Source organism: Vanacampus margaritifer, chromosome 2, assembly GCF_051991255.1.
Source record: "Vanacampus margaritifer isolate UIUO_Vmar chromosome 2, RoL_Vmar_1.0, whole genome shotgun sequence".
NCBI classification, from domain to species: domain Eukaryota; kingdom Metazoa; phylum Chordata; class Actinopteri; order Syngnathiformes; family Syngnathidae; genus Vanacampus; species Vanacampus margaritifer.
The window spans coordinates 15,233,911-15,246,769 of record NC_135433.1 but is presented as its reverse complement, the minus strand read 5'-3'; the positions used below and the strand labels follow the sequence as shown (position 1 = coordinate 15,246,769).

The window sequence follows — 12,859 nt, the reverse complement described above, 5'->3', positions numbered from 1 at the left end:
AAAACGTGTGACAAATATTGTAAAGTACAAATATTAATACATTTAAACATTTTTATTTTATTAAATAGTTTATTAATGATAATAAATTACATTTAAAACTTTATAACTTTATAACTTAATTAGCTTTTTGGCACTTCAAAATAAAAGATTGAGAAATGTCTTTTGATGGTAAAATAATCATAATATGCAACTGAGAGACACACCATAAGAAATGCTGACTCACTGCATTGCGCCAGTTGGTCATTCACACCATGAACTACTGCATCTTTTCTCACAAACATGACACATAGCTACCGTGACATGTACTCAGTTTATAGCATTAACTTGTAACTAATGTGATTAATTAAAATTAAAGAATTTAATCGCCTGACGACCTAATTTATAATAATCTTTTCTTTTCGTTTTAAAAATAATCTTAAAAAAAAATAAGATTATTAAAATTAGGCCATCAGGCGATTACAATTTTTAATTGTAACTAATGGAAAAATATTTATAGTAGTAATAAAATAATAGTAAATTTGACTTGACTTGTGATAAATATTAAATCATTCGCTGCCATTGACGCTATAGACGTCAAAAATGAAACTATTTCTATTAGTTTAACATTTTTTCCACTTTTGTTAACAAGAGTATGAAAAAAAAATTGTACATTTAGATATAAAATTTGTAATTAATCATGAGTTAACTATTGAAGTCATGCAATTAATTACAATTAAAAAATGTAATCGCCTGACGCGATTTAAAAGAGAAAAGAAAAGATTATTAAAAATTAGGGGCGTCAGGCGGTTACATTTTTTAAATGTAATTAATCGCATGACTTCACTAGTTAACTCATGATTAATCGCACATTTTATATCTGTTCTAAATGTCCAATAATAATAAAACATTTTAGGTTTTCATACTCTTGTTAACAAAAGTGGAAAAAAATGTTAAACTAATAGAAATAGTTTTTTTTGACGTCTATAGCGTCAATGGCAGCGAATGATTTAATATTTATCAGTCAAGTCAAGTCAAATTTACTATTATTTTATTACTACTATAAATATTTTTCCATTAATTACAATTAAAAATTGTAATCGCCTGACGGCCTAATTTTAATAATCTTATTTTTTTTTAAGATTATTTTTAAAACGAAAAGAAAAGATTATTATAAATTAGGTCGTCAGGCGATTAAATTCTTTAATTTTAATTAATCACATTAGTTCAATAGTTAACTCACGATTAATCACAAATTTTATATCTGTTCTAAATGTACAATAACAACTTTTTTCTAGGTTTTAATACTCTTGTTAAAAGTGGAAAAAATGTTAAACTAACAGAAATAGTTCAAATGAATTTTGGACGTCTTAAGCCGTCAATGGCAGTGAATGAGTTAATATACATACTCTGTTCAAATCCTAGTTGCCTAAACTTGTCCGACTTCAATGTTTTACAATTTCTCTCCCTTATAATTAGCGTGACACGCTGCGATTCAGAGAATCTTTATCTTTTGCTCCAAAGCTGTGCTGATCTCAAATCTAAAGTGATGCAATGTCGCCATCTACAGGGATCTGCACAAAGTGAATTTTACAGGCAGGCTGGGCGAGGCCCTCTTTCACGTCGACCTGTTCACAAACGTACTACAGGGACAGTAAATGAGATCATGATATTTACATGAATGGTAACAAATACTATTAAAAATTAGCATTAATTATTATTTTAATTTTAAAATGAAGTATTTTACATACACATTTTAAACGTCATTTTACTAACTTTCTTTGTCTATGACTCAGCCCATTTAAAAATCAAATCAAAAATCAAAAGTGTTGAGTAGGAACTTTTTGCCAGTTCTTATCCCCTTTCAGATAAAAATCAAGCAAAAAGAAATAGAAAACACGATTGCCTAGAACCACAAGTATTTGAAAGTATTTTCAAATAAGAAATGCTTGTAAAAGCCTCTTGAATTTTTCCACTTTTCTGAGGTTTTCATGGGCAAATAGTTGCATCCGTTTCATTTTTTTGTGCACGTTCTCGATGTGACAGCGACGCTGCTACCGCTGTTAACCTCATCCTCGGCTGTTTTGTCAGCACAAAAAGCCACGGGAAGCACACACAAAAAAAAAAACTGTGAAAGATGTTCTTTTTACTGGGGGGGGACGACAATTTATGGTTCAATTACGCCGCGTGTCATGCCGCCATGAGCTCGTGATGATTGCGCCCCAGCTCGGGGGTGATCAAGTCAACACGCTAACTAATGTAGCGCCAAGGGTGGTCGCTTCATTCCACTTATGAACACTAGGTTGGGAACCAAACCACTTCCTCTAATCTATTATTACACATCATATACATGCGATCATCACAATAATTGTGCTACTTCTAACCATTCATCCCCTTTGTACAGCTAAAAAAAAGTAAACAAGAATAATGTTCTGCCACCTATAAGCGGCTGTTTAGCTAAGCTAACACGTCCTAGCTTTCTTTACACGATCTCAGCGTGATAAAAGCTGTCCAACGGCGCAAAAGACGCACAATTGTTCCGTGGGGATGCGAGCGACTGATTCCGTTGCCACGCCAATCGCAGCCTAGCTAGCGGTCCATCTAAAGCCATGATGACACCACTTCAACCTCCACACCGTGCGGCACAATCGATAACGAGCCAAGTCGACGCCGAGCCCTCGCTGCAGTTTGCACGTCATTCCAGGCCAATCAATGCCGCTACGGAGGCAGCGGACGGAGGGCGGCGAGCAGCTGGAGGCTTTTCAACGTCCCCGCTGTGATGACTTGATAGCTACTATCCGTTGCCGTGGTAGCGGGACGAGACGTAAAAATTGGTCACAGCCGCCGCCCTAATCCACAAATCTTTAATGAATAACAATAACAACTATTTGAATACTTTGAAGCACTTTGGAAATGATCACTGTGACTCTGGTTCGCTAAAAGTACATTTGTGAACTTCCTTACAGCTTTCTATGTATTTAGAGCGCATGTTGTTGTCGCTACCAGCTGCAGCACACTGAAGCTGTGTTAAAGACTCTTCAGCATAAACGCTTCACTGTGTGTGTGTTTGCTTAAGCGTACACACTGAGGCCACTGTGTATGCGCAGGTAGCGAGGTGTGCCCGTTAGAATGACTTCATTGAAGGCAAACAGGCCATGGAGCGTTGACGTCGGCTCCGACGGCAGATGAAGAATGTGATGTGCTTTTTTTTTGCTGGTTTGTTGACGCAACAATGGAGGTTTGTTGGCAAGAAAAAGGAAATGAGTATTGTATGGCTGGGCCTCAAACTTTGCCGCCATTCTACTTTCACTTGCCACGTGTGAGTTGTGACTATGAAAACGCCAATGTTTGGCGATTGAACAAAATCAATCTGTGTATGATGTTCGACAAATCTCTAGGGCCCTTGAAAATAGCGGCTTTGAACCAAAATGGCTGTCTTCCTGTTTCGTTTCGTGCCTGGCTTTTTGGGACTTTTTACTCATAATAGTCAAGCCTCCAAAAGTTACAGAAGAGGATTAGGGCTAGTGAAGAGGGGAAAATAGGTTATATATATATATGTATGTATATGTATACTCAGCATTCTGAATTTAAAGTGAGAATTCTGACTTTATTCTCAGAATTCTGACTTTCTGACTTCCCGACACAATTCATAGCTCTACGTCACAAAGTCAGAATTCTCACTTTAAAATCTGAATTCTGAGATTAATGTGATGAAGTGAGAATTCTGAGATTAAAGTCAGAATTTTCATTTTAAAATCGGAATTCTGATATTCAAATCACAATTTTCCCTTTAAAATCAGAATTTTGAGAATAAAGTGAGAATCTTGCCAACCATTCACTGGCCGTAATCCTCTTCCGTACAAAGTGAAAGTGGTTTGATTTTTAAAATAGATTTTCCCATTTATTATAGCAGCAAAGTTTTTCTGACTTTAAAGTGAGAATTCTCACTTTAAAGTCAGAATTCTGAGATTAAAGTGATGAAGTGAGAATTCTGAGATTAAAGTCAGAATTTTTTACTTCAAAATCAGAATTCTGATATTCAAATCACAATTTTCCCTTTAAAGTCAGAATTTTGAGAATAAAGTGAGAATCTTGCCAACCATTCACTGGCCGTAATCCTCTTCCGTACAAAGTGAAAGTGGTTTGATTTTTAAAATAGATTTTCCCATTTATTATAGCAGCAAAGTGGTCTTACGTTTGTTATTGTACCCCCAACATTTAGGAGGTTTCAGGTTCGATGCTGGGCCGTCACTGGGACCTCACTTGCAATGTGTTAAAATGCAAGCAGCTTTTATTGTTTATCAGTGAATCTTTGTATAAGAATCACGAGCAAAAAAAATGTGCTATTCCTCAAAACTACAAGAGGGAAAGAAAGTCAAATTTAAGCATGGCCTCCCCCAGGGCAAACTGTATCACTGATGCTGCTTCCCGCTGAGTAGCGTGGAAGCTTCTGTTGGGGTTTTTCCACGGGCGAAAAGCTTCCTTTGGGTCATGCCAGTCAACTAGCAGGGGGGGCTCGCCATGGTGGTATAGGGGGCCCCGAGGCAGGCTTCATGCAGCTGTCAGAGTCCCGTTTTTGCACTTGGCCCGTTTTTTTTATTCCACCCCCATCTTCCTACATCCAGCCTCGCGTGAGGCAGCGACCCAGGCCAACGGAGGGGACGAGGGCATGAGGGGAGAATGGGGGGAAATAAACGCATTCCAGCTCGAGTGGAAGTTTTCGTCACTAAGTTTGTGAAAGTCATGAGTGCTAAATAATATGTAGAAATCAATCTGTAGATAGTTCATAAAATTATTCGGTCCAACCTTTGGCACACTTTCTTTTGTTCCCATAATACATTTCATTAAAGCTCTCAACCAAATATACAAGTGGGTGCTTTGCACCTATGACGGCATCACGTTGTCCTCCAGCTAATTGGGAATTAAGTGTGTGTTTGCACAGGCAGGTCAGCAAGCCGCCAGCGACGTCCAAGCCTCCGCAGCCGCCGCCGCTTATAACTTTTCATGGAATCCAAGCGAAGGTCGCTAATGGTTTTTCAAGGGAGGTCAGCTGACATTTGGACGTCCATCTTCTCGTTTGTGTGCAGGCTTAAAGCTTTGGGGGTTTGGCGGTCACTTTGGCACAGCGGGTGGCGCGAGCAAGGAGGGCGGCTGAATGGAAACTGACGGAAGGTCAAGACAAAATGGGTGGAGGGCACGGCAGGAAAAAAGTGAGGCCAGATAGCGACGTTCAAGAAGAAGAAATCACTTTTTGACATCTGCACTCCATATTAATAAAGAAACAATGTCGTGGAAAGCTACTAATATAATACAAATGATCATTGTGATCCAATACAATAATTGAATACAATTCAAAATAATAAAAAATAATAACTAACCATAAAAAGCTGTTTTTTTGTTTTTTTTGTTTTTTTTTTGCAACACTCCTTCCAAACAGAAGTTGCTTATCTGTAAATAAATAATTTTTGCAAAGTCATTGTTTTGCTTGAGGTTTCTTTTCAAACTACGGGTTACAAAAGAGCATAAGTCTACTCTTTCTTTCAGAAGATTTGATTATTTTATTGTCACAGAAGACAAAATTCTACAAGTCTTAAAAGATCAGTCAATACTAAAACTCTGCTTGGAAAATGTCTGGCAGTGAATGAGATCTATATCTACGAGGGGTGGGAATCTTTGAATGTCTCACAATTCGATTCAATTCCGATTTTTGGGCCTGCGATTCGATTCAGAATCGATTTTCGATTAACTCTTTGACTGCCAGACGTTTTCAAAAACGGGTTGTCGCCAGTGCCAGCCGATTTAAGCATTTTGAGTGATCTTTCAAGGTTCACAGAAAATGTTGTGTTTGGACTATGGAAACACACATCCTACCAAATGAAAGATTGGACTCTCATCTTTCATCAGAAAAAAAAGTTTGTTTCTACCTTATTCCGTTCTTCAGTAATCAACAATAGAAAATGGTTACTTTCACCGAAATTCTCTGTTTTGAAACAAAAAACGGAGAAAAAGAGCTTTTTGTGAAACGATGTTATTTCATGCACTCTAGTGAATTGTACACTTCTTTTTGTCCATGAATGATGCCACAAACACCTAACTAGTGCTTTACTTCTGTAAAACGCTTTCACTAACAATGAAAAAGTGTTTTTTGATTGCAAAATGCGTTTATTTCCATTCAACAGTGAAACAATTTGACAAAACAATTTCGCAAACTATTTACAAATGTGTGCAACTGTGGTACTATTTACAATTATGTGGATGTTTCAAATACAGTTTTTCCTTTTGTAACGCTCTCCTGCGTGCAAGGAGACGCCAGGACTCGCACAACAGTTTACTTTCACTTTCGCATTGGTCCGTTTTGCGTGCAAACGTTACACTTTCTTGACGGCCTTTTTTTCCGGGGAATAAAAAGCAAGTAGCAGACTGTACACACTTCCTCCGATGAATATGCATTGGACTCGGGGCACTCTCCGTCGTCCGATCGAACGTCCGCCTGTGCGTGCTCGGTTGCGCTCCGCGTTCCGACACCGTCATAGCCGCCGCGTCAGCGGTTCCAATTTCGCCGTCAAGCTCGGATTCACCTTCATCATCATCGAGGATGATCACCGTCGTCATCAATGTGCTATTTTAGCGTTGGTCGATGCCTTTCGTCTTGTAAGTGTAGAGCTGCTTGCAAACGCTCGCCATTGCCCGTTCCCTCCTCCATCTAGCTCCATCTAACGTCTTCTACTGCCGCGTCAATGCTTTCCAACCACGGAGTCACCATCATCTTCATCATCGATGATGATCATCGTCGTCAACAATGTGCTCTTTTAGCGATGCTTTTGGTCTTTGAAAAAACCGGCTCTGGCGTGAGCTCCTCGCGACCGGCCGCCATTTTTCCTTTGTTTTCCATTCTGATCTCCTGCTCGACGCTCTAGCTCCGCCTCTACTGACGCCCACCCGATCTTGTCAAAAGAGAGTCATCGCTGCCCTCTAGGGGCCAAAAATAGTCATTAGGCTCACGAGACCTGCTTAAAACTTTCAGGACAGCTCCGCAAACTTTCCCAGCACCCGTTTCAAAAAAAATAATAAAAAAATGGGAGGACGTCTTTTAACGTTTTTGGCGCTCCTCCGTAGGTTTTTGCAGAACGTCATTTAACGTCTTTGGCAGTAAAAGAGTTAAGAAAGATTTTTGATTCAAAATGATTTGACTGACAAATATTTTTGCTTCAATCTATAGATGCACAAGGAATTGTAATGATCTACTCCAGTCTGACTCGCTAATGCTAATTAGCGCGCTACTCGCGGCACTTTTATCACTCAAAAGAACGGCTCCACATTGCAAAAAAGACAACTTTTATTGGAATAACTTGATCGTGACTTTTTCTTTCTACTCTCTAATGTGGCTGCAACTTAACAGTGTATCAGACTGCGTGGAACCACACTGCCCCAAAGTGGCCAAATTGGGTACAACATGAACAGCGCTCCAAATAAAGGCATACACAGACAAAGGCAAGAAAGCATCAAATAATTTAAATAAAATCGATTTTGGGACATTTAAAATCGATTCTGAATCATACTAAATGAGAATCGCTTTTTTTTGGCACACCCCTAATATCTATCTACACTACATTTGTCCCTACACATGACATGATGCCACTCCAGCTTAGTCCAGACAACATTTAAAGGTAAAAATACATATGTTGACCACACTATTACAATTGTATGTTTACGTCAGCAAAGGCGACATCCCACAGGACACACTACACACCATTAAGACACCTCACAGAAACACCCAAACAACAAAATGCACAGAATAGCCTATAAAAACACAAAAGTCTTAAATAGCATCCAGCAAATATTTCACATTACGAAGCAAAGAGCACACTCTGCTTTATTTTCTTTTATTAGCTGTAAAAAAAAATCTCTAGGATTTTTTCCATGCGGGTCAGATAATGGCTGTCGGTCCCAATAGAGCTGATTAAAAGTGAGTATTTTGGGAGGAAATGATGTCACTTGAATGTCATTGCATGATAAAATGTCAATGCTGCATTGCCAAATTACACACACACACACACACTTACTGTACACCTATGTCAAATTCATCATTAGTGTCATAGTAGGAATGCACATGGCAGGTATATTTCACTAATTGCAGCAGTTTTGCGGAAGAGCCGACGCCAAACACAGTTTAAATTGGTCAGACGCAGCTATTGAGTCACTTGCACAAGGCTTGAAGTCATAGCAGTGAGTGAATTGGCCTTAGACTGCTTATGTTAGTACTACAAACTGCCATTACAATTGCTCTTGATGCACAAAAAGCAGCGATATAACGGGCCGGGCCGTATTGAATATACCATTAGAAGTGTAAGTGCTGAAGACTAAGGGTGTGGATCGCAATACAATAGTGATATGGTACTATGACAATACAGTGATTAAGAGATATTTTAATCAATATATCACTTTTAAAAAAACATCTATGCTAGATGTCTTTAGCACATTATTCAATGTACATGTTTCTATGAATCCTAGATAACAAAGGTGACCTCTTGTCATGTGCAATGACCGAGAACTATGTAGCAAAATCAATTGTGCAGATAAACAGTTTTTCACAATTTCAGTGTTCCTGATTTTTTTTTTTTGCGGGGGGGCTAAATCAGGGCCTTTTCTTGCACCTGGAAGGAGTTGAACCTCTCCCACTATCCAGTGTGACTGCAATGTGCAGGTGGCTACAGCCCAAAGATGCATCTTTCCTTCTGTTGGTCTGCTGGCGCTGACACTTTAGAGTGCTTCGTTGTCTGCCACGAGTGCATGCACAGACGCTCCCCTACTTACGAACATTCGAGTTGCGAACAAACGGTACATACGAACATTTCTGCGCGTACAGTATGTCGAAAAATGTTTGGAAAGAAATGCTGTAAGTTAGATTTTGTATTGCGCGTAGTGCTTCTTTCCGCCGCTAATACCGACGATTGGCGCTGTGAGAGCTCATTGGAGGCTGAGCAACGTGGCGAGGAGGAGGAGGAAGAAAACGCCGGTCCCCATGAAGCAGGAAATAACTTTTGAAGCCGATTCCAGCGACGACGAAGAATCTCTCATGATATAAAATCCTCCTCTTCCTCCTCCTCCATCATCTCCTTAAGCATCGAGTACATCTTCCAAAAGTAAGTTAAACTTCATTTTATTTATCTTATTACGTACATGTACATACTGTGTGTGTCTTTCGCTCTCTCTCTCTAACATACGTAGTACAGTACTGTAGGTATTCTCTCCATTTTATTAAAAGTTTTTTTTCTGTACAAACCAATGCAGGTTACTTGTACAAGCCTTAAACATACTTATATAAACCTTCAATATACTTATATAGGCTTTAAACATAAATTATAATACAAAATATAGCACTGAAGCAACTTACGAACAAATTCACCTTACGAACGATCGTCCGGAACGTAACTCGTTCGTAAGGTGGGGAGCGTCTGTATATCATGCAGAGGAAGGTGAAATCGCAAGAAGGCGGGCAGGGGGCTGGGGGGAGGCCGACTGGAAGCCAGCATGTGGGCTCGGGCTTCAGGCTGCCGTGTCTGCTTTAGAGCGCCTCGTTGTCAGCCATGAGTGCACGGATATCAAGCAGAAAAAGACAGAAGAGCAAGGAGGTTTTTTCTGTTTGTTTTGTTTTGTTGATGTTTGATGTTTTAAGTTTGACATGACAGCCAGCATGTGAGTTTCACAATGGCAGGGTCGCTTTAAATGGTAAATGGACTGCTTTTTATATAGCACCTAATCTACGTACACCATATGGTGCCCAAAGCGCTTTACAAATGCCTCACAATCACCCATTCACACACACCAGTGGTCGGCTGCTGCCATACACGGCGCTGCCATGTCCAAAACTAGAAATGAATATTATTAGGGCTGCAGCTATCAAATCTTTTGGTATTCAGATATCCTACTGAAAATTCTAGCGAATAATCGGGTATTTGGATAGAAATATATATTCTTGATTGGTTAAAGAACAATTATAAATACAGAAGACAAAAACCACATTTTTTTTTTCATTTTTTGGATAGTCAACTTTTTGTTTGAATTTAAATTTAATCTGTGCTTTAGCAGCACACTATTTTCCTCTCTGAATCTCTCCCCATAGATTTTGGTCTATGCGACGATAAGTGACGTCAGAACCTCAGTAGCGATTTTAGCACTGCTAGCTAGCGTGGCTAGTTTGCTGCTTGGTGCTGCTAGCTTGCAGTCTCCGTTAAACGCTGGCAATGTCAGCGTATTTGTGTCTTACTGCGCTTAACTGTAGCTTGAATGGGATTTCAGGACAAAGTTGTGTTACTGCCGTTTGTTGCGAGTTTGGTGCCGTCACAAACTATGAATAGACGAGTCACGTCAGCCCTTATGCTGCATTATGCCGTGGCGACACGCTTCCGGGAACAAGTTCAAAATAAAAGCGCTACAATGCATTTATCTCATACTACTTTGTAATGTGAGGTTTATTTAGAAATTAAGTTTCTCTCACCGCGTTAGCGCCGTGTACTGTCATGCATACTGCCGTTCGCTTGACTACGACTTCCTCATTAAACAAGATGTCACGTCTAAGTTCTGCTGTTTTTTTCTTTTCGGCTATGCGTGCTTGTTTAAAACAGACAGTATGCACGTGTCGACACTTAACGACAACGGTATGTTGTTGCGTGCCGACGTATTTACGTCATCGGCTAGTCGGGACAACCCTAATGCGATGACGTCACCAACATTCGCTACCGCGGTAAGACGTCAAAATCTCCACCTTTGGCAAAATGTACACCTTATATTGAATATACATGACAGCCAGTGTGCCAAAAAAATCGATTCTCATAAGAAGCGCGATTCTCTTTTGGTACGATTCAGAATCGATTTTAAATGTCCCCAAATCCATTTTATTTAAATTATTTTATACTGTTTTGCCTTTGTCTGTGTATGCCTTTATTTGGAGCGCTGTTCATGTTGTATCCGGTTTGGCCATTGAGGTGCAGTGTGGTTCCGCGCATTCTGATACACTGTTAAGTTGTAGCCACATTAGAGAGTAGAAGGAAAAAGTCACAATCAAGTTATTTCAATAAAAGTCTGTTTTTTTTCAGCGTGGAGCCGTTCTTTTGAGTGATAAAAGTGCCATGAGTAGCATGCTAATTAGCATTAGCGAGTCAGACTGGAGTAGATCATTACAATTCCTTGCACATCTATAGATTGAAGCAAAAATCATTGTCAATCAAATCATTTTGAATCAAAAATCATTCTCAACCGAAAATAGATTCTGAATCGAATCGCAGACCCAAAAATCGGAATCGAATCGAATCGTGAGACATTCAAAGATTCCCACCACTAGAATATACCCTATTTATCTGAAGTATCTCCAAACAGCTGACATGGTTGCTACCCACAAGGTATGTCAGGCTGGTGAAGTGGTATCGGTGGGTAGTATCAGTGGGGGTTTTTTTATATAAGGGTGAGTATTCTACAGACGGTATCAACGTTTCCTTAGAGCACTCCATCAATAAAAAGGAATTAGAATGAACCTGAAATTGAGCCATTTGTCTTTTACCTACAGACCATCAGTTAAAAACACATTGTTCAACGGAAATTAACATTTGTACCACCTTGCATGGGTTGCCATTGTAATTGCTGTTGTTGCACAAAATACAGGAGCAATATTTCGGGAGGCAACGTATTAAATGTGAGATTAGATTAATGTCATTATATACGACACAAAACGCAAGCAATGTTGCCAATGACAGCTATCAAGTGTTGTTCTTTTGGCACACGCCATCAAGTATCTTGTTAATCTGTCATCAACCGACTAAATTTGAATCCCCTGAATGCCAGTAAAGCATCCTCGTCTGCTCAAGCTTGTAAAGATTCACAAACCGGTTTTGTGTCACGTATGTCATTTGAAAGCTATTTAACGACATTATTGATTACAAGGCGCAAAATCACAAACATAGGCATTTTGCTATTTTAAGAGTACTATTTCAATAATTACTGCACAAATACAGCATATTGCATTATAGGCTGTAAAGTCGTATGAAATTAAATAAACAGAGCTTTTTAACACTGATTAACAGTGAAAACCCTGAGCTGAAGTCAAATTGGTGATTGAAATTATTTTCTTGAAGATTATTTTTTCTTACACGTCACATAAATATAGTTTTGAGCAATTAGTAAACTTGGATGGACTAATTTCAAATTTGCCATATCACACACACTTGGCAGGAAATGATGTCGACTTTGTGTGCACCGTAATGACGTTACATGGTTATAATTAACTGTGTTGTGATTTTACAACCCCTGAACATAAATAAAGGATCGCTCATTCAAACTGGCTCAGCGTTCATTCACAAATACTTTCTGGCATCTTTTTCGTCACTTTCTCTGACAATTTGCCACAAAGTTTCACTTTCCGGTCGAATTTCGGCACCAAACAACATGACGACAAACTCCATTAAAACTTACCAACACGTTCCAGGTGTCCGCACCTGAAGCTCTAGCCCAGCAACAGCCGAACCGGCACCGACGCAACACGGGCACGGGACGTCTTGTCTAACCGGGGATCCGCTTCCGTACTATCCCACCCCGGTCCGGTGCTTGTCAGTGATGCCAAACAAGCGGCGGTCAAAGCGGTTCGGTAACGAGTGACCGCCCGAAAGAAGTGAACGGAACCATCTAATGCAGCGGCGGCGGCGTGGTCAAGCTAGCGCAAGTTTGGATGCCGTGGAGATGAGACCGGAAACTGCCTGTCAAAATGAAAGCGCAAATTGTCAAGCCAGAGGATGCGAAATGTTCTCAGACACATTTTTATGGTTTTGTATTTGCTCACCCGTATTATCATTTCAGTACTAAATTTGACACAAAACGTGTTTTACACAGAGAT

At 39.6% G+C, this 12,859-nt stretch overlaps 1 protein-coding gene across 1 annotated transcript in view; it reads right to left on the bottom strand.

The window, feature by feature from the left end:
* znf385c (zinc finger protein 385C) overlaps positions 1-12,609 on the bottom strand; it is a 144,969-nt gene extending 132,360 nt beyond the window's left edge. The window contains exon 1 of the mRNA XM_077558790.1: positions 12,442-12,609. The gene's annotated coding sequence lies outside the window, so the exon portion shown is untranslated. The remainder of the gene's footprint in view (positions 1-12,441) is intronic.
* Positions 12,610-12,859: the final 250 nt, after the last annotated feature.